The 25,786-nt window shown below is 49.6% G+C and overlaps 1 protein-coding gene and 1 long non-coding RNA gene across 2 annotated transcripts in view; both read left to right on the top strand.

The window, feature by feature from the left end:
* The window catches only part of KCNIP2 (potassium voltage-gated channel interacting protein 2), a 130,010-nt gene that overhangs the window by 32,726 nt on the left and 71,498 nt on the right, over window positions 1–25,786 (top strand). The window lies entirely within an intron of this gene.
* On the top strand, window positions 1,082–24,218 carry LOC122466757. The gene is made up of 3 exons (XR_006292526.1): window positions 1,082–1,232; window positions 1,961–2,031; window positions 23,457–24,218. It is a non-coding gene; the product is annotated as an uncharacterized LOC122466757 (long non-coding RNA).

The raw sequence follows: 25,786 nt of genomic DNA, 5'->3' as shown, positions 1-25,786 counted from the left end.
CTTTTCCTTTGACAGAGGGGAAACTGAGGCGGCTTCCCAGCTCAGCGACAGAGGTTGGGATTCAGAGCCTGGATTAGAACCCGGCTCCCTGTCTTGTTCTCAGGTCAGTATCCAGAGACTGGCCACACCAGATGTGCTGAGCCTGACTCCGTACACTGCCCTGGTCCCTCTTCTCTGTCACTGCACCTTGCGGTAAGCAAAACTAGGGGGTGCACGTCATACCCCAAATAACGCCCCCGGCAGAGATATTCCTGAATTGACCAGTCTCCCCCCAGCCCCAGGGTGACCAGTCTCCCCCCAGCCCCGTGCAGCTCCCTTCTTGGGACACTGCAGCCTCCGTGTGCTTGCAGGGGGTGCCAGACAAGCCAGCACTGTGCATCCCAATCCCCAGCAGGCAGAGGGAAGGTGGGATGGAAGGTAGGGGGGGCACGGGAGGCTTCTGATAGCTGGAAACATCCACTCTGGGGTTTGCTCAAACTTAAAAGCTGGGAGCTGAAAAGCTTGGGTTCTGCCCCAAGCACGAACCCAAGAGATGGTCGGTCTGTCTCCTACTTACAAGTGCATACAATATCGGGGTGCCTTGCAATCTGTAAAGTATTTATCCTCACACTGCCCCAGTATGGCAGGGCTGTTATCTCCGGTGTACACGTGGGGAAACTGAGGCACAGAGTCTGAGTGACTCACCCAAAGTCACAGAGGGAGTCTGTGGTGAAGCAGGGACTTGAACCCAAGTCTCACAAGTCCTAGGCTATAGTGGCCTAGCTACTGGCCCATCCTGCCTCCATCCTTCCTTGGTGTTAAAACCCACGATCATGTCAGTTTTCTTGCTGCATGCCCCCCGCCGCTGTCCAACTACTCAAGTGCAATGAGTGATCTGACCCCAAAGGGTTGCAAACGGGGAATTCAGAGGGTGTGTGGGGCCCTTTAAGATGGGCTTACAGTTTGGCAGGGCCCCTGTTCAAACCACTAGGCATTGTGGGGGTTGTAGTCCCCAGGGGCACTCTGGGAATTAGAGGCTAGAGCAAGGAATGCTGGGGAAGTGGGCAGGGATATAAATACACCCCTTGTGGCACCAGAAGAGAGGGCTGTGCAGTCCCTGAGATGAGTGCAGAGCTCTGAATCTTCATTTGCACTTTTGCTTCCCTGGGATGGGGCATGCTCCAGTTTAAGCCGTGGGTATAACTACCTGCCTGAGGGGGGAAACTGAGGCACCTGTGCCTGGTGATGGAAAGGTAAGTCACTGCTTTGCTTGCCCTGCCTAGCAGGAGGTGGGTCTGGTGGCTGCCTGCCTAGCTTGGGTAACGTCTGTGTGATATGTCTGGGGGGGTCTCGCTGCAGCCTGATGGGCCCTGGGATGCTGTTTAGGGTGTGGGATTCCCCACCTCCCTGTTAGCAGGAAGGGGGTGTAGTATTAGCTGGTTAAAATCCCCAGCAAGAGAGGGTCTGATCTCTTGTGTGAGCGCAGCTGGCTATGTGGGACCATATGTAGCGTTTGTCTCGTTACACAACCTCCCCAGGGAGAGGGGCAGCAGGAAAGTCTAACCGGGCCCTTGTGTCTATGCACACCCTGATTCTGGTTCTTGCAAACGTGTCCCCTCCTCACGAGGCTGCGTGGGATCGTTCAGGCAGCCTCGGTGAATGGGCTTTGTTAGCCGCATTGTCGCTACTTCTGTTGCACTGGAGACCTCGACCGGCTCGGGTAGCTAGCTGCTGTATGGACGTGTCGTGACTCACAGGTGCTGTCCCAGCATCTGGCGGGTGCGATTTGACCGTGGGTGAGCAAGAAAAATGGCCAGGAAGGGGAAACCATAGGGCTGGGCTGTTGTGGCCCTGACTAGCCCCGTGCCTGGTTCCTGGGGGTAATGAGGCAGGACTCTAGGTCACCATCTGTGACCTCTGACAGCACCGCCCCACAAGAATGTGGGGTGGGCCGGGACTGTTTGCAAACCATTCCCTCCAGCAGTGTGCTACGCAGGCGAACTCACGAGTGTCGTTGCTGCTCTTTGATTGGATGTGAGGAGCTTTACCCTGGTGAGTAACGAATGGTGACTCCTTTGGGGTGTGTGTAACTATTATAATTGGTTGGTTCTGTTGTGGTAGCACCCAGGAGCCCCAAGCATGGAGCGGGGCCCCTGGGCGCTGTGGTTCTGCCCCAAACACAAACCCAAGAGATGGTTGGTCTGTCTCCTACTTACAAGTGCATACAATATCGGGGTGCCTTGCAATCTGTAAAGTATTTATCCTCACACTGCCCCAGTATGGCAGGGCTGTTATCTCCAGTGTACAAATGGGGAAACTGAGGCACAGAGTCTGAGTGACTCACCCAAAGTCACAGAGGGAGTCTGTGGTGGAGCAGGGACTTGAGCCCAAGTCTCATAAGTCCTAGGCTAGTGACCTAGCTACTGGCCCATCCTGCCTCCATCCTTCCTTGGTGTTAAACCCACGATCATGTCAGTTTTCTCACTGCATGCCCCCCGCCGCTGTCCAACTACTCAAGTGCAATGAGTGATCTACCCCCGCCCCCAACCCCATGGGGAAAACAGCCATTAAACAGGCCTTGATTTGTAAAACTAGCTGCTGATTGGAGGAGTGTGTTTTGTGTTGACGAATTCTGCTTGGGAAGTGGGCGGCTACACTTAAAACTGGTGTGGCCAGAGTGCGTACCCTCGTGAACAGAAAGCGAGCCAGAGGGCGGGGAGGTGGGGGTTAGTATAAGGAAATATCCTGACCCTCAATCCTGCAATATTTGCCATATGGGCAGGGACCTCACCTGGAACCTCCATGCAGGTTGCAGGTTCCCTCTGTGTGGCACACATTGCAGGATCGGGGCCCTCGAATAAAATCACTCCATTCACCATAGCTACCACATCTTTCAGTCTGTCTCTGAGGTTCTGGTGCCCCCGTGTGGCTGTTCTGCATCCCCTTGGAAACTCTCCTTCCTTCCATCCTTCGGCTGCATGCAGCGGGGTCACGCCCTGAGTTCTGCACAAAAAATGGATCAAACACTTCAAAATATCTTGCCCAGATGATGCAGCAAAAAAATAAATTGGAGGGTGCCTTATATTTTAAAGGGACACTGTTTCTTCAAATGCCTGATTTAAAAATCTCTTGCCATGCTGGGAGTCTAGTCCCATAAATGCAGGGAGGCCGTACAGCATATCGGGTGGCCCTACATAAATGTCATACTCCCCCACCCCGACGCATGGCGGGGACATTGCCTTCAGAGGAGGGAACTGACTGGAATAGCTCCAACGTGGAGATCCTATTTCAGAATAAATGTGGCTTTATTATGGAATAATTACTCTGCTTGGGAAATGCACTAAGTAGCTTGGCATAAAAAGGACTTTTTTATTCCAGGCTAGAGTGTTGACGTGGGGAGATATTCTGCAATCGCTGTTCTGGTCAAAGTCCTCATGTAGACAAGCCCTAAGTAGGTGTTTGCCACTTTAACTATATCAATAAAGTAGCTCCCCGGAGAGATGTAATTATATGGCTATAACTGCAGTTTCCTAGCCCTGCTGGCAGATGGGCCTCTGCAGGGAAGCATGTGATCTGGGCCAAGCTCCAGCAGTCTGCAACCAGCCTGCCTATAGTAAGGGGAGGGAGGGGTGAGTTGTGCCTCTCTGCCTCAGGCAGCAGCCTGTTTTGTCTCTCTCTGTTCTTGGGCTCTGTGTGTTTAAACCATCCAGTGCGGGTGTTGGTTTGTGTCTAGCTCCTCCCGGCGAAGGCTTTGCTGGTAGAGACGCAGGATATATTGGCCATAGGAGTTCCTTAGCTGGTATGTGCTGGCTACGCACAGTGGGGGAGGGGTTTACTGACCAAACTTTGTGCTGTAAACCTGGCTCAGCAAAGCACAATAAGCTGGACAAGTTTAAAGCTCCTTATTCCAGTATGACTGCATCTACACAAGGACTTGCACTAGCATAACTGGCAGTAAAAACAGTTGCACCCCTACCTGCCATAACTGCTGGCAGGCGTAGACTGGCTGCCGGGGTGGCAGGCACCCTTCTTCAGACTCCGTGCAAGGCACGGTTGAGGCCGCGTTATGCGCTGGAGGCAGCTCCAAACAGTGGAGGGCTGCCCAAGGCATCTGAGATGAGCCCCGTGGGCGAGGAGCGTTCCTGGTTGTAGATGCAGGAACTGGGAGATGGGTTGGAGGCTGTATGTACGTTGGAGGCAGGGAGCCAGGAGACAGGGCTTCCTGGGCACTGATCTCACTGGAGAGGCAGGCGAGGGGTTTCTGAGCAAGGATGTGGCCTGCTGCTGGCTGTCTCCACCGCCGTCAGGGACCCAGGCCTGTGCACAGTTCTCTTGAAATCGGACACGGTTCCATAGACTCAAGAACAGAGCGGCCTGGCTGTGACACCTCTTGGGGTTAGCTGAGGTGTCTGGGATGAATCGCTACCAGCTGCCACAGCAGGAGGGAGCCTGGTCTGCACCCACCTGGGGAAACACCCTCCTGCCCCACCCAGCTACCACCAGGTGCTGCTCCAGGCTCTTTCCCAGCAGTGACACCCCCCACTCTGTTACACTCGAGTGCCTCGTCCCTCATGCTCTGGACACCCACCACGTGCGCTGAGCTGCTGCCTTGGGGAAGGAAGGACACCCCAGTTCAGTGCTCTCGCGTTGGTCCCACCGTTTCTTGCACGCAAGGCACTGAGACGTCTGCAGTAAACCCAAACGGGCGTTAATTTAACAGAGCTCGAGATCAGCGCAAATCAGAGTGAGTAGAAGGTTCATCAGGTTACAGGGAAAAGCAAAGCCTAGAACGCAGGCTGTAGCCTGGACTTCCAGAGCGGTTACTGGCCCGTCTAAGGTTTCTCACCCTATGGTCAGTCTGTACTGTGCTTGTCCAGCCCAGAGAGCTGGGAGCCACTTTTTGTGAGACTGCTCCTCTGGCAGCAGCTCCCCTGGATAAAGTCTTGTCCTTTCCTCTTCTCTGATGCCGTTACAGATGGTCTATTACCCCCGGGGTTCCCTGCTCAAGACTCTACTTGGGGGTTCTTTGTCATGCCTTGAAGCCAGCACCTGGTGCAGACAGCTGGCTCCATGGATTGAGTTAGCCCTGAAACCTGCCTTGCCTTAAGTGCCCAGTCTCCCCTCTGCTGGTCTGGACTCAGCATCTCCAAGCCTGTTCTTGAGCATCCACACAGCATTGTAACCCTATGTTTGCACTTGCTGGACCCAGGCCTCAGTCATGGTACCGCATCCACACTGCACGAGACAGACCTCCTGCCTTGGGCCTGCCGCTTCTCCTTCGCCCGCACTGCGAAACTGTGGAGCTTGGCTCCGAGTCGTGGCAGCGCTCTGGCTCTGACCCATCCCCCTGAGTGGTCGCTGACCCAAGTCAGGCTGCTTTGTGTGTGGATGGAAGAGGCACCTGGGTTCAAACCTGAGACAGAATCTGAGTGAGAGTTCAGCGCTTAACCCAGCCACCTGGCACCTCCTGCCAGTGAATGTGATGGGCAGAGGGAGCGAGAGGGGTGCCGTGGGGTGTTTGTTCCCCATACAGATGTAATGATGCTGGCTTTGGTGGGACCCAACTGAGTACCAATTCAGGACCATTTGCTTAGAGCAGGGCAGTTACAGCCCAAGGCTGGGGTTTCTGTGCACATCAAGGCAAACTAAACCAGCCAAATGGACAGGACTTTGGTCTCACCCCACTGGCTAACCACAAGTCACACAAGCAATTCCCTTAGACACTCCAGTTTCCCAGTATCCCTGCCAGTGCCCCTCATTATGGGGATGTCTGGTTATGAAAACCAATACACCAGTAAAAGAAAAATGGTTCTCCTGATCCCAAAGGACCAAGCCCTCTAGACCCAGGTCAAATAACTTAGATCTTACCCAAAATACATGCTTATAGCTAATTCTTATGAACTAAACTAAAATTTTTTAAAAAGAAAAGAGTTGGTTGAAAGATCAATATACATGCAGACTTGAGTTCAATTTCTTGATGCTCGGCTACAGAGCAGAGATGAGTTTGCAGTTGCCAAAAGTCCTTTTAGAAATAGTCCAGGTTATAGTCCAATGTGCATATTCGGGGTGACTCCAGCCAGCGACTGGGGATCTCAATCCTTATGGCTCAGGGTTTCCCCTTCTTGAAACCCAGAGCAGATCTGAGATGAAGAAGGACCGCCGGGATCTAATTTGATATGGATAGAGCCCTTTTTAATGTTTTAAATAGTGTCTCCATGATCACACAGTTTCCATTAATATTTACTTTAACTTCTCAGATATAGACTGGAGGACGAGTGCTAGTAATAATAATAGGCCTCAGATTTTCCTAGATGCAGTAGCTGATGGATTCCTTCAGCAAGTAGTTGCTGAACCAACTAGAGGGGATGCCATTTTAGATTTGGTTTTGGTGAGTAGTGAGGACCTCATAGAAGAAATGGTTGTAGGGGATAATCTTGTCTCAAGTGATCATGAGCTAATTCAGTTCAAACTGAATGGAAGGATTAATAAAAAATCTGCAGCTAGGGTTTTTGATTTCAAAAGGGCTGACTTTCAAAAAATTAAGGAAATTAGTTAGGGAAGTGAATTGGACTGAAGAATTTATGGATCTAAAGGTAGAGGAGGCCTAGGATTATTTTAAATCAAAGCTGCAGAAGCTATCAGAAGCCTGCATCCCAAGTAAGGGGAAAAAAATTCGTAGGCAGGAGTTGTAGACCAAGCTGGATGAGAGAGCATCTCAGAGGTGATTAAGAAAAAGCAGAAAGCATATAGGGAGTGGAAGAAGGGAGGGATCAGCAAGGAAAGCTACCTTATTGAGGTCAGAACACGTAGGGATAAAGTGAGACAGGGTAAAAGTCCAGTAGAGTTGGACCTTGCAAAGGGAATTAAAACCAACAGTAAAAGGTTCTATAGTCATATAAATAAGAAGAAAACAAAGAAAAGTGGGACCGCTAAACACTGAGGATGGAGTGGAGGTCAAGGATAATCTAGGCATGGCCCAATATCTAAACAAATACTTTGCCTCCGTCTTTAAGACTAAAGAGGATCTTAGGGATAATGGTAGCATGACAAATGGGAATGAGGATATGGAGGTAGACATTACCCTATTTGAGGTAGAAGCGAAACTCAAACAGCTTAATGGGACTAACTCGGGGGACCCAGGTAATCTTCATCCAAGAATATTAAAAGAATTGGCACAAGAAATTGCAAGCCCATTAGCAAGAATTTTTAACGAATCTGTAAACTCAGGGGTTGTACCGTATGACTGGAGAATTGCTAACATAGTTCCTATTTTTAAGAAAGGGGGGGAAAAAAAGTGATCCGGTAATTATAGGCCTGTTAGTTTGACATCTGTAGTATGCAAGGTCTTGGAAAATTTTGAAGGAGAAGGTAGTTAAGGACATTGAAGTCAATGGTAAATGGGACAAAATACAACATGGTTTTACAAAAGGTAGATCGTGCCAAACCAAACCGATCTCCTTCTTTGAGAAAGTAACAGATTTTTTTTAGACAAAGGAAACGCAGTGGATCTAATTTACCTAGATTTTAGTAAGGCATTTGATACTGTGCCACATGGGGAATTATTAGTTAAATTGGATAAGATGGGGATCAATAGGAAAATTGAAAGGTGGATAAGGAACTGGTTAAAGGGGAGACTACAACAGGTCCTACTGAAAGGTGAACTGTCAGGCTGGAGGGAGGTTCAGTGGAGTTCCTCAAGGATCAGTTTTGGGACCAATCTTATTTAATCTTTTTATTACTGACCTTGGCACAAAAAGTGGGAGTGTGCTAATAAAGTTTGCGGATGATACAAAGCTGGGAGGTACTGCCAATTTAGAGAAGGACAGGGATACCCTACAGGAGGATCTGGATGACCTTGTAAACTGGACTAATAGTAATAGGATGAAATTTAATAGTGAGAAGTGTAAGGTCATTCATTTAGGTTTCAGAGTAACAGCCGTGTTAGTCTGTATTCGCAAAAAGAAAAGGAGGACTTGTGGCACCTTAGACTAACCAATTTATTTGAGCATAAGCTTTCGTGAGCTACAGCTCACTTCATCGGATGCATTTAGGGATTAATAACAAGAATTTTAGTTAAGCTACTCTTATAACCTCAATTAGAAGTAATGGAGGAAAAGGACCTTGGAGTATTGGTTGATCAAAGGATGACTACGAGCCGCCAATGTGATGTGGCCGTGAAAAAAGCTAATGCGGTCTTGAGATGCATCAGGAGAGGTATTTCCAGTAGGGATAAGGAGGTTTTAGTACCGTTATACAAGGCACTGGTGAGACCTCACCTGGAATACTGTGTGCAGTTCTGGTCTCCCATCTTTAAGATGGATGAATTCAAACTGGAACAGGTACAGAGAAGGGCTCCTAGGATGATCTGAGGAATGGAAAACTTGCCTTATGAAAGACTCAGGGAGCTTGGCTTGTTTAGCCTAACTAAAAGAAGGTTGAGGGGAGATAGGATTGCTCTCGAAAATATATCAGAGGGATAAATACCAGAGAGGGAGAGGAATTATTTAAGCTCAGTACCAATGTGGACACAAGAACAAATGGATATAAACTGGCCACTAGGAAATTTAGACTAGAAATTAGACAAAATTTTTTTAACCATCAGAGGAGTAAAGTTTTGGAATAGCCTTCCAAGGGAAGCAGTGGGGGCAAAAGATCTATCTGGCTTTAAGATTAAACTCGATAAGTTTATGGAGGAGATGCTATGATGGGATAATGTGGTTTTGGTAATTAAATATTCATGGTAAATAGGCACAGTGCCCTGTGATGGGCTATTAGATGGAGTGAGATCTGAGTTACCCAGGAAAGAATTTTCTGTAGTATCTGGCTGATGAATCTTGCCCATATGCTCAGGGTTTAGCTGATCGCCATATTAGGGGTCGGGAAGGAATTTTCCTCCAGGGCAGATTGGAAGAGGCCCTGGAGGTTTTTCACCTTCCTCTATAGCATGGGGACAGGTCACTTGCTGGAGGATTCTCTGCTCCTTGAAGTCTTTAAACCACGATTTGAGGACTTCAATAGCACAGATATAGGTGTGAGGTTTTTTGTAGGAGTGGTGGGTGAAATTCTGTGGCCTGCGTTGTGCAGGAGGTCAGACTAGATCATAATGGTCCCTTCTGACCTAAATATCTATGAATCATGTCCCCAGGTTTTTATACACTTCCAGCAGCCTCTTGGCCTGAGAAGACAATCGGCTTCACTTTCCTTCTCCCACACACCCTGGCAATTAGCACAGGGTCATTTATCCATTAACAGTTCAGACACAGGTTACCACAACCTTCAAAGAGACACAGACAACAAGACTATGTCACTCAAGTGTCTTCCTAAATGTTAATCCTCCTTTTTTGGTCTTTGAATCAAAGCCATAGCCATAGCCAAGCCTCGTTTGCTGACATCACAAGCCCTGAGCACACAGCTCCCCTTCTCTCTCTCACCATGCCGGCTGCATTTCACAGCTCTCTCCATTTCCATCTCTTCCTAACCAGTCTTTCAAGTTCGGCCCAGGGTCAGTCTGGGAGTTAACTCTTTCTGGCCCTGTCACCTTTCAATGAGATTATATTACACTCAACGTCCCAACAGGGGAAATCTTATAACTTCACTTACAGTTGCTTCACACATTTTACCAGCAAATCCTGAGTCTTCAAATGCTACCTTGCAAGGCATGTTTTGTACAAAGATCATTATACGCAGGTGTGAATACAGGGGTGTATTCTATCACACCTTCTTTTACTGCTGCAAGTTACTTAGTGCATTCAGCAAAAACAATGAGGAGTCCCTGTGGCACCGTTGAGAGTAACATTTATTTGGGCAGAAGCTTTCGTGGGCTAAAACACACTTCATCAGATGCATGGAGTGGAAAATACAGTAGGGGGGAGGGGGGCATATGTGTGCACACACACAGTACATTCAGTATCCCACCCCCTGTCCCAGATCCACAGGAATGGTGCTATGTCCCCAGCTTTGGACTAGCTTTGAGGAGGAACTCCTAGGGGTCTTGCTCTTCCTCGCATGGCTTCACCGCCTCCTTAGCCTGGACCTCTGGGCCTGCTTCACCCCGTGAGCTCTGCTCTGTGAGTCCCACTGAGACAGACCCCATTGGAGACTTGCCCACTCTGCAGGGATTAACACCCCTCGCCCAGCATTGGCAGAGATGCTCACAGAGCTGTCCAAACAGTCGGGTTTATTCGTTAGCTGGGCACTGCTGAGGAAATCCTTAGAGCAGCACAGAGAAATGACAGTTAAAGTGTCATCCGTTCTGGGGAGCCAGAGCCCAGCCAAGCTGCCGTGAGCCCCCTGGTTCAAGCTCTGCCAGACCCTCCAGCTGAGGCCAGGCCTACACTACAGGCTCACTTCGGTAGAACTGCATCGCTCAGGGAGTGAAAAATCCAAACCCCTGAGTGACGTCGTTACTGCAACCTTGGCCCCCGAGAGCGTCTCCTGCCAACATACCACCGCCTCCCCTGGTGGAGGAGTAACCCAGCTGGCAGAGCGCTCTCCCATCCGTGTAGAGCATCATCAAACTATAGACTAGTGTAGATCTGCCCTGCGAGTCCCTGACTGTCTCCAGCAGCTAACACATCTCCCCGCCTCTCCAGTCCCGTGTCCCCGAGCTGGGCAAATGCAGCGCAGCCCCCTGTTGTGAGGCAGGGAAAGTCCATATCCTCCTGGTTGTCACTGTCTGGCAACTGGACTTGCCATCCTGTCTTCAGAGGCCCCATTGATATGGGGAGCACCAGGCAGCTTGGCTACACCCGTATCTGTCGCTTCCTCTGCCCTGAAAGCAAAGAGCCTTTTCCACCCCCTAGGCAACAGGGCACAGAATTCCCCCAGGAGTACTCTGGGGTTAGTGATTCCATGCTCGGATAATAAGAATATAGCAGTAGGGATATTACCAACCACCTGGCCAGGATGGTGATAGTGATTGTGAAATGCTCAGGGAGATTATAGAGGCTATAAAAATAAACTCAATAATAATTAATGGGGGATTTTAACTATCCCCATATTGGCTGGGTACATGTCACCTCAGGACGGGATGCAGAGAGTTTCTTGACACCTTAAATGGCTGATTCTTGGAGCAGCTAGTCCTGGAACCCACCAGAGGAGAGACAGTTCTTGATTTTAGTCCTAAATGGAGCACGGGATGTAGTCCAAGAGGTGAATATAGCTGGACCCCTTGGCAATAGTGACCATAATATAGATAGGTTTCAGAGTAGCAGCCATGTTAGTCTGTATTCACAAAAAGAAAAGGCCTTGTGGCACCTTAGAGACTAAGGTGCCACAAGTCCTCCTTTTCTTTTTGCATAATATAAATAAACATCCCTGTGGTGGGGGAAAACCCCACAGTGGCCCAACTTGGTAGCATTTAACTTCAGAAAGGGGAACTACACAAAAATGAGGAAGTTAGTTGAAATGAAATTAAGACATTCAAAAACCAGTCGGAGAACACTTCAATCTCTCTGGTCACTCGATTACAGACTTAAAAGTGGCAATACTTCAAGAAAAAAACTTCAAAAACAGACTCCAACGAGAGACTGCTGAATTGAAATTAATTTGCAGACTGGATACAATTAATTTAGGCTTGAATAAAGACTGGGAGTGGATGGGTCATTACACAAAGTAAAACTATTTCCTCATGTTTATCCCCCCACCCTCACCCCCCACTGTTCCTCAGACCTTCTTGTCAACTGCTGGAAATGGCCCATCTTGATTATCCCTACAAAAAGCTTCCCTCCTCCCCCCACACTCCTGCTGGTAATAGCTCACCTTAAGTGTAACCAAAGTGATCAGTGTGTCTGGTAACACCCATTGTTTCATGTTCTCTATGTATATAAATCTCCCCACTGTACTTTCCACTGAATGCATCCAATGAAGTGAGCTGTAGCTCACAAAAGCTTATGCTCAAATTTGTTAGTCTAAGGTGCCACGAGTACTCCTTTTTCTTTTTGCGAATACAGACTAACACGGCTGCTACTCTGAAACCAGAAATTAAAAGGTACAGCACCAAAAGTGAAATCCCTGCAAGCTGCATGGAAACTTTTTTTAAAGACACCATGATAGAGGCTCAACTTAAATGTATACCCCAAATTAAAAAACATAGTAAGAGAACCAGAGAAGAGCCACTGTGGCTAAACAAACTAAATGAAGTAGTGAGAGGCAAAAAGGCCTCCTTTAAAAAGTGGAAGTTAAATCCTAGTGAGGAAAATAGAAAGGAGCATAAACACTGGCAAGTGAAGTGTAAAATATCATTAGGAAGGCCAAAAAAGAATTTGAACAGTTAGCCAAAGAAGTACAACAGAAGCAGGAAGCCTGCTAAACAACCCGTGGGGCCACTGGACAATCAGGCTGCTAAAGGAGCACTCAAGGATGATAAGGCCATTGCAGAGAAACTAAATGAATTCTTTGCATTGGTTTTCCTGGTTGAGGATGTTAGGGAGATTCCCAAATCTGAGCCTGTCTTTTTAGGTGACACATCTGAGGAACTGTCCCAGATTGAGGTGTCGTTAGAGGAGGCTTTGGAACAAATTGATACACTAGACAGTAATAAGTCACCAGGACCAGATGGGAGTCACCCAAGAGTTCTGCAATTTCACATCTCAGTTGCTTCAGAACTACTAACTAGCCTGTAACCGATCATTTAAATCCGCTTCTGTACCAGATGACTGGAGGAGAGCTAATGTGATGGCAATTTTTTAAAAGGGCTCCAGAGGTGATCCCAGCAATTACAGGCCAGTAAGCCTGACTTTAGTATCACACAAACTGGTTGAAACTGTAGTAAAGAACAAAACTGTCAGACACCTAGATAGATGAACACGATTTGTTGGGGAAGAACCAACATGGTTTTTGTAAAGGGAAATCATGCCTCACCAATCTACTAGAATTCTCTGAGGGGGTCAATGAGCTTGTTGCCAAGGGGGATCCAGTGGGTATAGAAAACTTAAATTTTCAGAAAGCCTTTGACAAGGTCCCTCACAAAAGGCTCTTAGGCAAAGTAAGCTGTCATGGGCTAAGAGGGAAGGTCCTCTCATGGATCAGTAACTGGTTAAAAAGATAAGAAATAAAGGGTAGGAATAAATGGTCTGCTCTCAGAATGGAGAGAGGTAAATAGTGGTGTCCCCCAGGGTCTGTACTGGGCCCAGTCCTAGTCAACATAATCAAAAATGATCTGGGAAAAGGGGTAAACAGTGAGGTGGCAGAATTTGCAGATACAAAACTACTCCAGACAGTTAAGTCCCAGGCAGACTGTGAAGAGCTACAAAAGGATCTCACAAAACTGGGTGACTGGGCAACAAAATGGCAGATGAAATTCAATGTTGATAAATGCAAAGTAATGCACACTGGACAACAGAATCCCAACTGTACACATAAAATGATCAGTTCTAAATTAGCTGTTACCACTCAAAAGAGACCTTGCAGTCATTGAGGACAGTTCTCTGACAAATCCACTCAATGTGCAGCAGCTGTCATAAAAGCCACAGAATGCTGGGCATCATTTAGAAAGGGACAGATAATAAGACCGAGAATATCCTATTGCCTCTATATAAATCCATGATACGCCCACACCTTGAATAGTGTGTGCAGATGTGGTGCCCAATCTCAAAATAGATATATTGGAATTGGAGAAGGTTCAGAAAAGGGGCAACAAAAATGATTAGGGGTATGGAACAGCTGCCGTATGAGGAGAGATTAATAAGACTGGGACTTTTCAGCTTGGAAAAGAGATGACTAAGGGGGGATATGATAGAAGTCTATAAAATCATGACTGGTGTCGAGAAAGTAAATAAAGTGTTAGTTACATCTTCTCATAACACAAGAACTAGGGGTCATCAAATGAAATTAATAGGCAGCAGGTTTAAAACAAACAAAAGGAAGTCTTTCTTTACACACACAGTCAACCTATGGAACTCCTTGCCAGAGGATGTTGTGAAGGCCAAGACTATAACAGGGTTCAAAAAAACTAGATCAATTCCTGGAGCACAGGGCCATCAATGGCTATGGGCAGGGATGGTGTCCCTAGCCTCTGTTTTGCCAAAAGCTGGGAATGGGTGATGGGATGGATCACTTGATGATTCCCTGTTCTGTTCTTTCTGGGGCACCTGGCATTGGCCACTATAAGGAGACAGGATAGTGGGCTAGATGGACCTTTGGTCTGACCCAGTCTGGTCATTTTTATGTTCTTATGGGTCACTTAGCAGCTTCCCAGTCCAGATTTCAGAGTAACAGCCGTGTTAGTCTGTATTCGCAAAAAGAAAAGGAGTACTTGTGGCACCTTAGAGACTAACCAATTTATTTGAGCATAAGTTTTCGTATGCAGTATGCATACGATGAAGTGAGCTGTAGCTCATGAAAGCTTATGCTCAAATAAATTGGTTAGTCTCTCTGAGGTGCCACAAGTCCTCCTTTTCTTTTTCCAGTCAGATTTGTAACATTGGCCATGCAGATCTTCCATCTGATAGTTGATGCTGAAAAGAGGACGTATATCCTTTGCAGTACTCCAAAGATCTTCTGAATCTAAAGGAGATGGCGCAGCATCTGACCCAACCAGGCTGAGGGAATGATAGACACAAGGCACAAAGAAACCTCTTGTTGCTTCAGAGCATCAGCTAAGTTATAGCTAGTAATTGTACCCAGAAAGCATGAGCAATGATTTGCCCTCAGTAGTGGATCTGTGTTAACATAAAACAGTGTGGATTCTGGAGTGAATATAGGAGGGCAAATAACACCCCCACCAAAACACCCACCAAACTATGTTGAAAGAACAGTGTTCAGTCCAAAGAAACCAGAGCACGAGAAGCCAGGAAATGACTTCTCAGTGCATCATTAGGTCACCTCTTATTTTAGGGGCAAATGAATATCCACATAAGGAATACCTGAAACATTTTTACTTCAAAGAGTCTATTTTCCCTTGTAAGGATGCTGCTTCTGGCAGAACACAACTGAGAATATCCATTCAGGACAAATTGCTTAGAGCAGGGCAGTTACAGCCCAAAGCTGAGTGTCCTTTATTAAGGCACACCAAACCAGCCAAACAGAGGACTTTGTGGTTAGCCAGTGGGGTAAAACCAAGTCATATAAACAATTCCCTTAGATGTTCCACTTTCCTTGTATCACCACCAGCACCGCTTCTTATGGGGACGAATGGTTATGAAAACCAAAACTACAGTAAAAAGGTTCTCCAAAGCCCAAAGGACCAAGACACCAGTCAGATCTTACCCACAAATCACACTGTTGCCAATCCTTTAGAATCTAAAGATTTATTCATAAAAAAAGAAATATAGATGAGTTAAAATTGTTTGTATGTAATTGATTCCATTTAGTAATGGCAAAGTTCTTGGTTCAGGCTTGTAGCAGTGATGGAATAAACTGCATTCTCAAATCAAGTCTCTGGAGAACATCCACAGCTGGGATGGGTCATCAGTCCTTGGTTCAGAGCTTCAGTGTAGTAAAGTTTCTCCAGAAGTAAGAAGCAGGATTGAAGACAAAATGGAGGAGTTTCCAGGGCTTTTTATATCCTCTGCCATGTGGAAGGACCCCTTTGTTCTTACTGTGGAAAATCACAGCAGCAAGATGGAGTTTGGAGTCCCATGGGCAAGTCACATGTCCATGCATGACTCAGTTCTTTACAGGCCGTTGTTTACATGTTAGTTTGAACATCTCCAGGAAAACTTCTCATGTGGATTGGAGTCTCCCAAGATACATTGTCAGTTAAGTGTTTCTTGATTGAGCACTTAATCTGCAAATTCCTTTCTCAACAAGCTGACCAAATGCTTCACTAATGCTATTTAGAATGAAACACATTGAGATACAAGAACATAGCCAATATTCATAACTTCAACTACAAAAATGATACACACAGACAGCATAATCATAACCAGCAAATCATAACCTTTTCATAGACACCTCACACAACAACCTTTTGTACAATATTTGCTACCAAATATAGAACAGTGGTTGCAACAATGATCTATACGGTCACAGTTTGTCAATAACATCACATCCCTTTTGTAGCTAACAACAAAAACAGCTCCCCAAGCACGGCGCCCCCCAAGCCCGGCACTCCAGGTGATTGCCTGGTTTGCCTGCCCCTAAATCTAGCACTGGTACCAACCTTGGGGCAGACTCAGTACCAGGCACAAACACCAAATTGGTGGTGAGTTCTGCACTTGGATTTCACCAACCAGTCATCAAGTGTGAACTCCTCAGGTGCAGTAACAGCCTCCCTATGGAGTCACGGACAGTCCCCTTAGGTACTCTGAGCTGTCTTGCCACTCAAGTGAGCCTGCTTTTGTGATAGCTGGTCCCTTACACCCACGATCACAGCAGGTTAATCCCAGTCCCAAAGGACGAGTCGCTTACCCCAAGTCAGTTGCACCTTAGATCTCACACCAGAGACAGTTGGCTACCAGCCTTGTGTAATAAACTAATGATCTTTTAACTAGGAGAAGGAAAGGTGGAGTTTACAAGATTAAAGCAGGTAAACGTAGACACACAAATGAGTTATGATCTTAAATTTCCAAAGTAATAGAGCTTGCTTATCATAGCAGCTTTTGTGTGTCCTGCAGGGCTAACCCAGACTAAACAGTTGGGGGGGTCTCTTGCTTATGCATAGGAATCTGGCCCCCCCAGAGTCCAAGCAGCAATGAGATCCAGTTCCTTTTTAGGGGTTTTTATTCCCTCACCCAGTGTTACACACATAAAACTACACAGGATCATTTCAGGGGACAAGATAAGATGTCACATTTATTATAATAACACAATTTGATATAAGACCAATATCTAATACCTATGTACATGCAAACACACACACACACCCCAAATGTTCTGCAGCTGCTGTATAGTTACCAGTCCTGAATGTAGCTTGAGTTCGTGGCTTGGGTTCGTAGCTTGTGGCGGCTAACTGGCCAGGAAAGCCGGGCACAAGGAAGAGCTGGGTCTCTGTTGGGCACGCACCGATGCCCTTCCATGTTGGCAGCAGAGTGTTACCCTCCAAAGTCTTCCATCTCACCCATCCCTTTTGTAGGCTTTAGTTTGAATCCAGAGTCTACAGGTCTTGCTGTGTCACGCTGCCTCTGGGTTTGGTGTGATTGATCCCCCATCAATTGCAGACGTGACTTTCAGCCTAGGACCTGGCTGTGATGTTTCTTCAATTGTACTTTTTTCTTTTTCGGGTGGACTCTTCTTGCTTTGTCAAGGCTGTTGTCTGCATCTTCAGCTGTTGGTGTTCACACTTTATTTCATCAGGACAGTCTGGGGCTGGAGGTTGATTCCATCATCCATACGTACCTCATTCCCACATCTAAACTAATCCGATTACAGCAGGGTTTTCAAAAATGAAGGTTGCAGCAAGCTTTTACAAAATGGAGTGAGCATTTTAAAACGGAGGTTGGGACAAGTTAAAATGGAGTTTGAGTTGCAATATGGACAAGTGTAAGGAATGGCAAACAGGGAACAGAAGTTACAATGTTGAAGCAGTGCAAGTTTCAGCATTTAAGCAGCAATTGGATTGAAAGTGAAACTCAATTAGCTAGTTATTGGGGTAACCAGTTTTATGAACGAAACAACATTCATTCATAAAACTTTGCTTATGAAGTTATATTAATAAAGTGAACAATTAAACAACTTCATCAGTTCTACACCAGTGTCCTCTGAGCTGCACACTCTGACAGGAGGAATCCACTTGCATGACTCATCTTACTGGGAGGGGGAGGAACAAAACCTTTCCACACTAGTCCATCCGGTATCGAGGGGCCCTCCCAGTGTGGCAGGACGTCACAGCTTTGGTTGGAGATCAGCGCTTTCCACTAGTTAATGGCCCTCTCCTGTCTGGTGATTTATGCTGTCAGAGCCTCGCCATACAGATGCTGAAATATTACCTTGCACTAGGGGACACAGATGCTTTAAGTGAGATTAATGCCGGCAGCCACTCACAAGCATTCAATCAAGACTAAACAGTCTTATCCTTCTAACCTCTGTTCCCAACACTAGCACCCAGGTGAGCCAGGCTGACCCCAGCCATGTGCCCCCGTTCAGCTGAGACATGGGGACTTTGGCATGAGCTGGCACCTCTCCCCCCAACACACAAACAGTGCAGGAAGGGGTGTCACTGATGCTCCTGAATACACCTCCAGGTCCCCCTATTCTTGATCAAGCATGTGCCATGACATTTTCTTTTCCTTTGATCTGAACTATTTTCATATCCTACTGCTGTCGGACTAGGGTGCAGGGCAATAGTCTGGACTTGGTCCCGTGAGCTCAGCACGACCATATTAGCGGGGAATGGTCCGTTGAAACCTTGAGGTTTCTGTTCGACAGGTAAGGCTTGACTCTGGCATGATGTGCCCTCTCAAGGATGGTGTAGTGCTGGCCAGCGAGGTCTCGTTTTGCTCAAGAAGGTAACGGGGTGTGCCTAGTCCTCCCCCCCCCCCCCCCCAGCCTGCATGGGCACTGCCCGAACCCAGTGTTAGAAGCGTCCGGCATCGCACAAAGGGTTTGCTGAAATCAGGGCTGGCTAAAACCGGTTCTGTAGAGCAAGCCTTTTCTTATGCCCTTGAAGCCTTTCTCATGGGCCTTAGTCCTTATCACCCAGTCCGGCTTCTCCTGTTTTTGGTATGGTCTGTTATAGGGGCCACAATGGCACTAAACCCCTTAACAAACCTCTGATTTAGTTGGGGATTGGTCCCGCTTTGCGCAGGGGGTTGGACTAGATGACCTCCTGAGGTCCCTTCCAACCCTGAGCTTCTGTGATAGTGGGCCAGCCCCATAAAGGATTGCACCTGCTGCTTGGTTGGTGGGGCTGGCCAACTCTGAATGGCTTCTACTTTGAAAGGGGCAGGGCAAACCAAGCCACTGGCCACCCTGTGTCCTAGTGAAGGTACCTTCCTGGCCCCCGTCTTGCATTTGGACGCCTTGGCAGTGAGGTTGGCTCCTCTAATCCTCTGCAATACAAGTCCCAAAGGGTCTTGCCAGGAGTCACTAAAAATAGGCAAGTCGTCCACAAAGGCCCAGGTAACGGTTTGCACACCCTACAGCACCCCATTGATAAGCCTCTGAAAGGGGGCCCCTGCATGAATTAGTCCAAAGGCATAACCTTAAACTCCTCTTGGCCGGGTTCCAGTATCAGTGCTGACTTCTGCTGGGTATCCACATCTAAGGGAATTTGCCAATACTCGCTCACAAGTCCAATCCTGAGGGCTGATGAATTTTGCCCTCCCCCCCCCACCCCCCCGATTGAGTAGGTCCTTTATCTGGGGTGCGGGGTAAGGGTCAGGTTGGATGACGGTATTTACCCTTCTAAAGTCCGCACAGAATCCCACGGCTTTTATCCCTGTTAGGTGCCAGCTCAACAGGAGATGCCCAGGGACAGTTTGATTTAGCGATGAGCCCCCATCCCGCCTGCTTTCACTTCCTCCTGAATCTGTCTTTGCAGGTCTCCTTTGCCCGGTATGCAAGGTCACAATGCAGACCCTCAGATGTACCCTTACGTTACAGGGTACAGATGTTGTAAGTGAGATTAATGCTGCAGCAACTCACAAGTGTTCCGTAAAGTCTAAACACTAAATGCATTCTTACAGTCCTCATCCCTATTTTACCAACACTCACGCCCCGGTGAGCCAGACCGATCCCAGCTCTGTGTGGTTTGTCAGTGGTCAGCTGAGACCTGGGGCCCTTGGCGTGAGCTGCACTTGGTCTGCCAGTGTCGCACACCCGCCTCCCCCTCCCCCTCCAAAGCTCAGTGAGACCCATGGTTTGTATTAATGGGAGAAAGGCGGGTGCACTGGGGGCCAGAGACTCTTCACTGGGGCCTGGGGCCCTCTCCTGACATCATGGTGTTGTAGGAGAGTTACAGTATATCGGCGGGGAGCCGTGACACAGCAGGGCTGAGCCAGGTGTCGGGAATGGGGGAGCAGGGGGCCCCTTGGCTGCAGCTGAGCTGGGGAGCGAAGGGCAGAGCAGGCCGGACAGCTGGATTCTCCTGGATAGGTTGTTCTTCTCTTCCCCCTCCTTACCGTTGTGGTGGGGAGCTGTCATGTTGCACCCCAGAGGTGGCTTCATTTCAGCAGGGGGTGATCCCTGTGAACCCCTTCTCTGCTGCACAGGGGGGCAGGGACCCCTCGGCTGGCACTGTAGAGCCAGGGCCTGGGTGGGTCGCAGATGGTCTGGAGTGACCCCCGTGCCAGTGCGTGTCCAGGCCCTTCCTTCTCTTCCCTCTCTTCACCCGCCCGAGGGTGCTGGCTCGTTACTGTAGGGTCTCGGGATCGGGCTCTGAGCACACCGCTGTGTTGTCATGTGGCTGATTCCTCTGCCACAAATTCCCCCTCTCCAGTCCTGTCCTTGGTAGCTGGGCAGTGCCTCCAAAGCCAGCCCCCACTGCCTGCCCCCTGCACCGGCTTCCCGTCCGCACGAGATCCACCCCCCTTCCCCAGCACTGACACGCTTCGCTTCCCCCTCTCCACCAGCCCGGCGACCCTGCTCCCTCCTGCCCTGGGACCTCTTCCTCCCCCTGCGGCCGCGCTGACCCCCAGCGAGCGCCTCGTCTCCCCTCTGCCTTGGACCCACGGCACGGGCACCCGCTGCCTGGCATTCCTCCAGCTCCAGCCGGGATCCCCGCCAGCCTGGCCTCCATGCCTCCTCCAGGCCAGGCCTCTGGGCCGTGCGCTCCTGGGCCTCTGTGGGCTGCTCCCACCTCCCTGGGCTTCTGACACACCTGCCCCCTCCGCCTCCTTTCCCTGTGCTGCCTCGGGCCATCCCCCTGCTCCTGTGGCTCCAGCCCCCGTCCTGTGCCTGTCTCTGTCACCCTTCAGCTGCATCCCAACGGGGCCAAACCCGAGCGCCTGACCTCTCCTCCCAGCCCTGTCACTCTGGCCTCCACCCTGGGGCTCGCTGATGCCCCCTGCCTTGTACGGCCAGGCCATGTCTAGGACTTGCCGCCTCTTCCCCTATGACATCTTGAAGAGCCAACCTGAGCTCTGTCCCCACACCCAGAGTACCAGTGCCATCCCTAGCACCCATGTTGTGCCCTGCCCCCCACCATTCCCCACCTCCCCCTGCCCTGAAGCCATCCGCACCAAGCATCCCCATCTAACTCTGCGCTCCCCAGCCCGCTCTACTCCACCAGCAGTGCCAGCCTCACCCACCACCTTGCTTGCCACCCACTGTGCCTGGGGCTGGTCTGCAAAGCCCCACCCTGGCCTCTTTCACATGTTCACCATATGGGTCCCCAGAAATGCCCTGGCACTGTGCAGAGAGACAAGAGCCTCCTGGTCTGCTCTGCCAGCATGATCTATCCCCTTTCCTCGCGCCCCCGCTCCCCCCATCTGGGTCATAAATTCCAAGGCCAGAAGGGACCACTCTGATCTTCTAATCTGACCCCCTGTATAGCACAGTCCACAGAACTCCCCCCCCCCACCCCCCAAAAAAAAAAAAAAAATTCTTAGGGCAGATCTCTTATAAAAACATCCAATCTTAATTTCAGGTTATATGCTATTTGAGACGGGGACTGTGTCTTCTCTTGTAATTGTACAGTAGGCAGTAAGCACTGCTAAAAACACACCGGTAACAACTGAAATAGTTGAGTTAACTTTTTTATGGTGGTGTCATTAGGTTTCAGAGTCAATACCCCACCAAGGTGAACAGGAAGAGCTCATGCCTCTTTTAAAACTGGTCCAGCTGTTCTCTGTGGTTTGAAATGAGCCGATTGTGTCCCTTGGTGTCCAGACATGGCAGCAACATCTGTTCCTCCCTGGTGCTGACTCGGGGTCACATTCGGAGCGAATAGGAGGGTGAGATACATGGATATCGCTAAATGCAAACAGAAATCCTGCCAGAGAAGTACCTGAGTGAGCCGCTGGCCTGTTCAGGCCCTGAGTGAGCCCTGCTGGTGCTGTGCAGGCAGCTTTGTTAGGGCAGGGTTGCTCAGGACCCGTGGTGGTTACTGTAGGCTTGCTCGGGTACTATGTTGTCGTGGGGTTGGTCAGCCCGATTCTCTGTGCACTGGCTTGGAGGCTCGCTCGGGAGCACTTGCCTGTCGGCGTGGGTTTGTTATTGTAGGGTGCTCATAAGCACTCGGCCGCTGCTCAGACGTTCATTCTGGTGGGGAAACACAACCCTGACGGGTGGTGCACAGTCTTCTGTGCGGACGCAGGGTGGGGCAGCAGGGCAGAGGGACCCAGGCAGCATGTCCCTGGCCAGTGCATGCTGCCCTGGGGTGTTGGTCTAGTGAGCCTGTGTAACGAGGCTGGTTCTGGCGGGACCCCACTGAGAGGGCCAATTCAGGACAACCTGCTTCGAGCAGGGCAGTTACAGCCCCAGGCTGGGGTTTCTGTGCACACGGAGGCAAACCAAACCAGCCAGACAGAGAGGACTTGGGTTTTACCCCACTGGCTAACCACAAGTCCCACCAGCGATTCCCTTAGACACTCCAGTTTCCCAGTATCCCCACCCGTGCCCCTCGTTATGGGGACAGATGGTTATGAAAACCAATACCCCAGTAAAAGAGAAGGTTATTTTGGGTCCGAGCCCCAGACCCAGGTCAATATACAAATCAGATCTTACCCACAAATCACGCTGCTGCCAGTCCTTTAGAATCTAAAGCTTTATTCATAAAAGGAGAGAGATGAGAGCTAGAATTGGTTCAATGGAATCAATGACACACAGCGATGGCAAAGTCCTTGGTTCAGGCTTGCAGCAGTGATGGAATAAACGGCAGGTTCAAATCCAGTCTCTGGAGAACATCCCCAGCTGGGGTGGATCTTTCGGTCCTTGGTTCAAAGCTTCAGTGCAGCAAAGTCCCTCCAGAGGTCAGAAGCAGGACTGAAGACAAGATGGAGATGAGGCATCAGCCTTTTATAGTCTTTTCCAGGTGTAAGAACCCCTCTTTGTTCTTACTGTGGGAAAATTATAGCAAAATGGAGTTTGGAGTCACATGGGCAAGTCCCTGCTCACCTTGCTGAGTCCCAAGCTGATGGTCCTTAATGGGCCATCAGGCAGGCTAGGCAGAGCTGACACCAACTTGTCTGGGGTGTCACCCAGAAGCATAGCACACGAGTTTGAAATACAGACAGTACAGAGCCAATATTCATAACTTTAACTACAAGAATGATACCCACCTATTGACAGCATAATCATAACCAGCAAACCATAACCTTGTCTGAGATACCTTATTTGAGCCCCTTTATACAAGATTTGGTGCCACTACAAGACCTTGGTTGCAACAATGATCTATATGGTCCCAGATTATGTCACTAACGTCACACCCTGATGGGATCATGTGGGGGGATCAAACCTGGGACCTCTGGCTGGACCAAGCATGAGTCGAGCCCATGAGCTGGGAGGCAGTCGTGGACTTGCATGGGATCCAGCCACTAGAGCGGGGCAGAGAGCTGTAGTGTGGTTATAACCGGCTCATGGGAGATTGGGGGAGGGGGAGCGGGTGCAGCCTGACCCAGCTGGGGAAAATAATCCAACCCCCAGCTCCTGTGTGGCAGGTGGTGATGCCAAGGGAGATGGAGGGCAGTGAGCTGCTGCTATTGGAGAGAAGCTGCTCGGAGACCTGCCAGGCGAGGGGCTCTGCTGGGGGTGAAGTGGGTTCCACGTATCCCACCCATCCCAGAGCTGTCTGAGCCTCTGACCTTCCCTTCCGTCCCCTGGTGGCTGGCATCATGTGACGGGTCCCAGGAATCAACCCCCTTCCTTGCCTCCCCCCCAGCTCAGTTCCTGTGACAATAAGGCAGAACCCACTGACCTAACTTAGACTTTCAGCCGGCCTGCAGCCAGGTCCTCACACGTGGCCTGGTGGTAATGGAGGCAAGGTAACATCATGGAGCAAAAACCTGGCTGAGACCATCGGGTTGGTCAACATTCACCATGGCAGGAGGCTGGCGGCCGGTGCCTCTGTTGCTAGGGCCTGTGTCAGGGCCGGCTCCAGCGTTTTTGCCACCCCAAGCAGCAAAAAAACAAAACCAAAAAACCTTGCCACTGGGCACAGAGCTGGAGTGATGGGGCGGCCGCCGAATTGCTGCCGGCGACCGAAGAAGGGTCATGTCCCTGCCGCTGAATTGCAGCCGAGCGCGAGACGCTGTGACAGAGCGGCTGCCGAGTTCCTGCCGCCGCCGAGGGTGGATTGCTGCCCCAGAGCCCGCCGTCCTGTCGCCCCTTTACATTTGCCGCCCCGGGCACCTGCTTGGTTCGCTGGTGCCTGGAGCTGGCCCTGGCCTGTGTTTAAATATATTTATTAATGATCTGGAACGGGGGATGGGAGACTTCCAGATGACCCAAGGTTATGTACATTGGGCAGGACCAGAGAGACTCAAACCCAGCCAAGGGAATGGATAACATGATGGCAAGTGAGAGACGCTGTGGATAAATGCAAATTAATGCACAGTGGGGGAAGTACTGAGACAGAGGCTGGGCAGAGTTGTTGTATAATTTTGGATGTATAATGTTGATGTTTGTGTTTAAGCTTTTTTTTGTTTTGATTTTAAACTTTCATCATTGTGGGAATCCCCTCGGGTGCATGGCAGGCATGTCATGCTGGTAGCTGCTGAGACGCAAAATGTTAAAACTTTATCATTGGCAAAACCCCAATTGTCGATATATATTTTCTTGACAGGGGATAAAGTAAATATCCTCAAATAGACCCCTAGGAGGTTCTCATTCAGCCCTGTTCTTAGTCTGATCAGTGCCGATGGAAATATTTTTCCATGGGTTTGCGTATATGGTGAAATCCAAGTTTACTGACATTTACCAAAAACAATCTAATCCTTCCATACCCGCTCGTATGTTATCTCGGGCCCGAGATGAACGGTGTGAAAGGCACCTGGGCTCACTGTGCAGCTATAGCTTAAAAAAAAAAAATCTAACCAGGTGTTAGGATGCATAAGGAAGGGGCTAGACAACAATCTGGGGCCTATTCTAATGGCAGCAGATAAATCAATGGTGCAGGTATGAGCACCCTCCTCACACAGAACTGGAAGGGGGGTGAGAGGATCCAGGGCCTGGAAAAACTCTCTTCCAAAGAGAATGAAAAGAGGGGGCAGGTTGCCTGGGGGGCCAATAAGAGGAGCGATGAGAAAAGTCTGTAAGCAATAACACACCTCAAGCAGGGAGCATGGGAGCTGTTCCCCTGTCCCATAACACATGAACCTGGGCATTTTCACTTAAATGAAAAGGTGGAAATGCTTTCACACCACAGGATTAGCATGTGGAACTCACTGCCACAGGATGTCACTGAGGCCAAAAACTTAGCAAGATGCAAAAAGGGACTGGACATTTTATATGGATAACAGATAAACTGCCCCGTGTGACCCCCTAGCCCTGACAGAGCATCTCCCACTGACTGGGGGGGGCACACCCAGCATCCCACCAACACACTGTCACCAGGGCACCTTGGAGCCTCTCTTTCCCCTCCCCCTGCCCCTATGTGTGCAGTTTCTCTAACACACCCCTCTGGCTCAGGGCAATAACCCACACGCTGCCAAAGGCTGAGGGAGAGGCTGAGCCCTGGGTGTGGAGTGGGTGTCCAGGGTGAGGCCTGCATGGGGCACTGGGGGCTGGCCGGCTGTGCCCTACCCGGGGGTGGGGATGGGCCCTGCCTGGGGGGCTGAAGCAGGGGGGATGGGCCCTGCCCTGCTGTGCCTTTTGGGGGGGATGGGCCCTGCCCTGCCTGGGGGGCTGGAGCAGGGGATGGGGATGGGGATGGGGATGGGGATGGGGATGGGGATGGGCCCTGCCCAGCTGTGCCCTGCCCTGCCCTGCCCTGCCCGGGGGGGGCAGGAGGGGGAGGGATGTGCCTGGCTGTGCCCTGCCTGGGGGGTGG

The sequence above is a fragment of the Chelonia mydas genome, chromosome 7 (assembly GCF_015237465.2).
Source record: "Chelonia mydas isolate rCheMyd1 chromosome 7, rCheMyd1.pri.v2, whole genome shotgun sequence".
NCBI lineage: Eukaryota > Metazoa > Chordata > Testudines > Cheloniidae > Chelonia > Chelonia mydas.
Note: the sequence above shows the minus strand (reverse complement) of the source record. Positions and strands in the feature narration are given on the sequence as shown.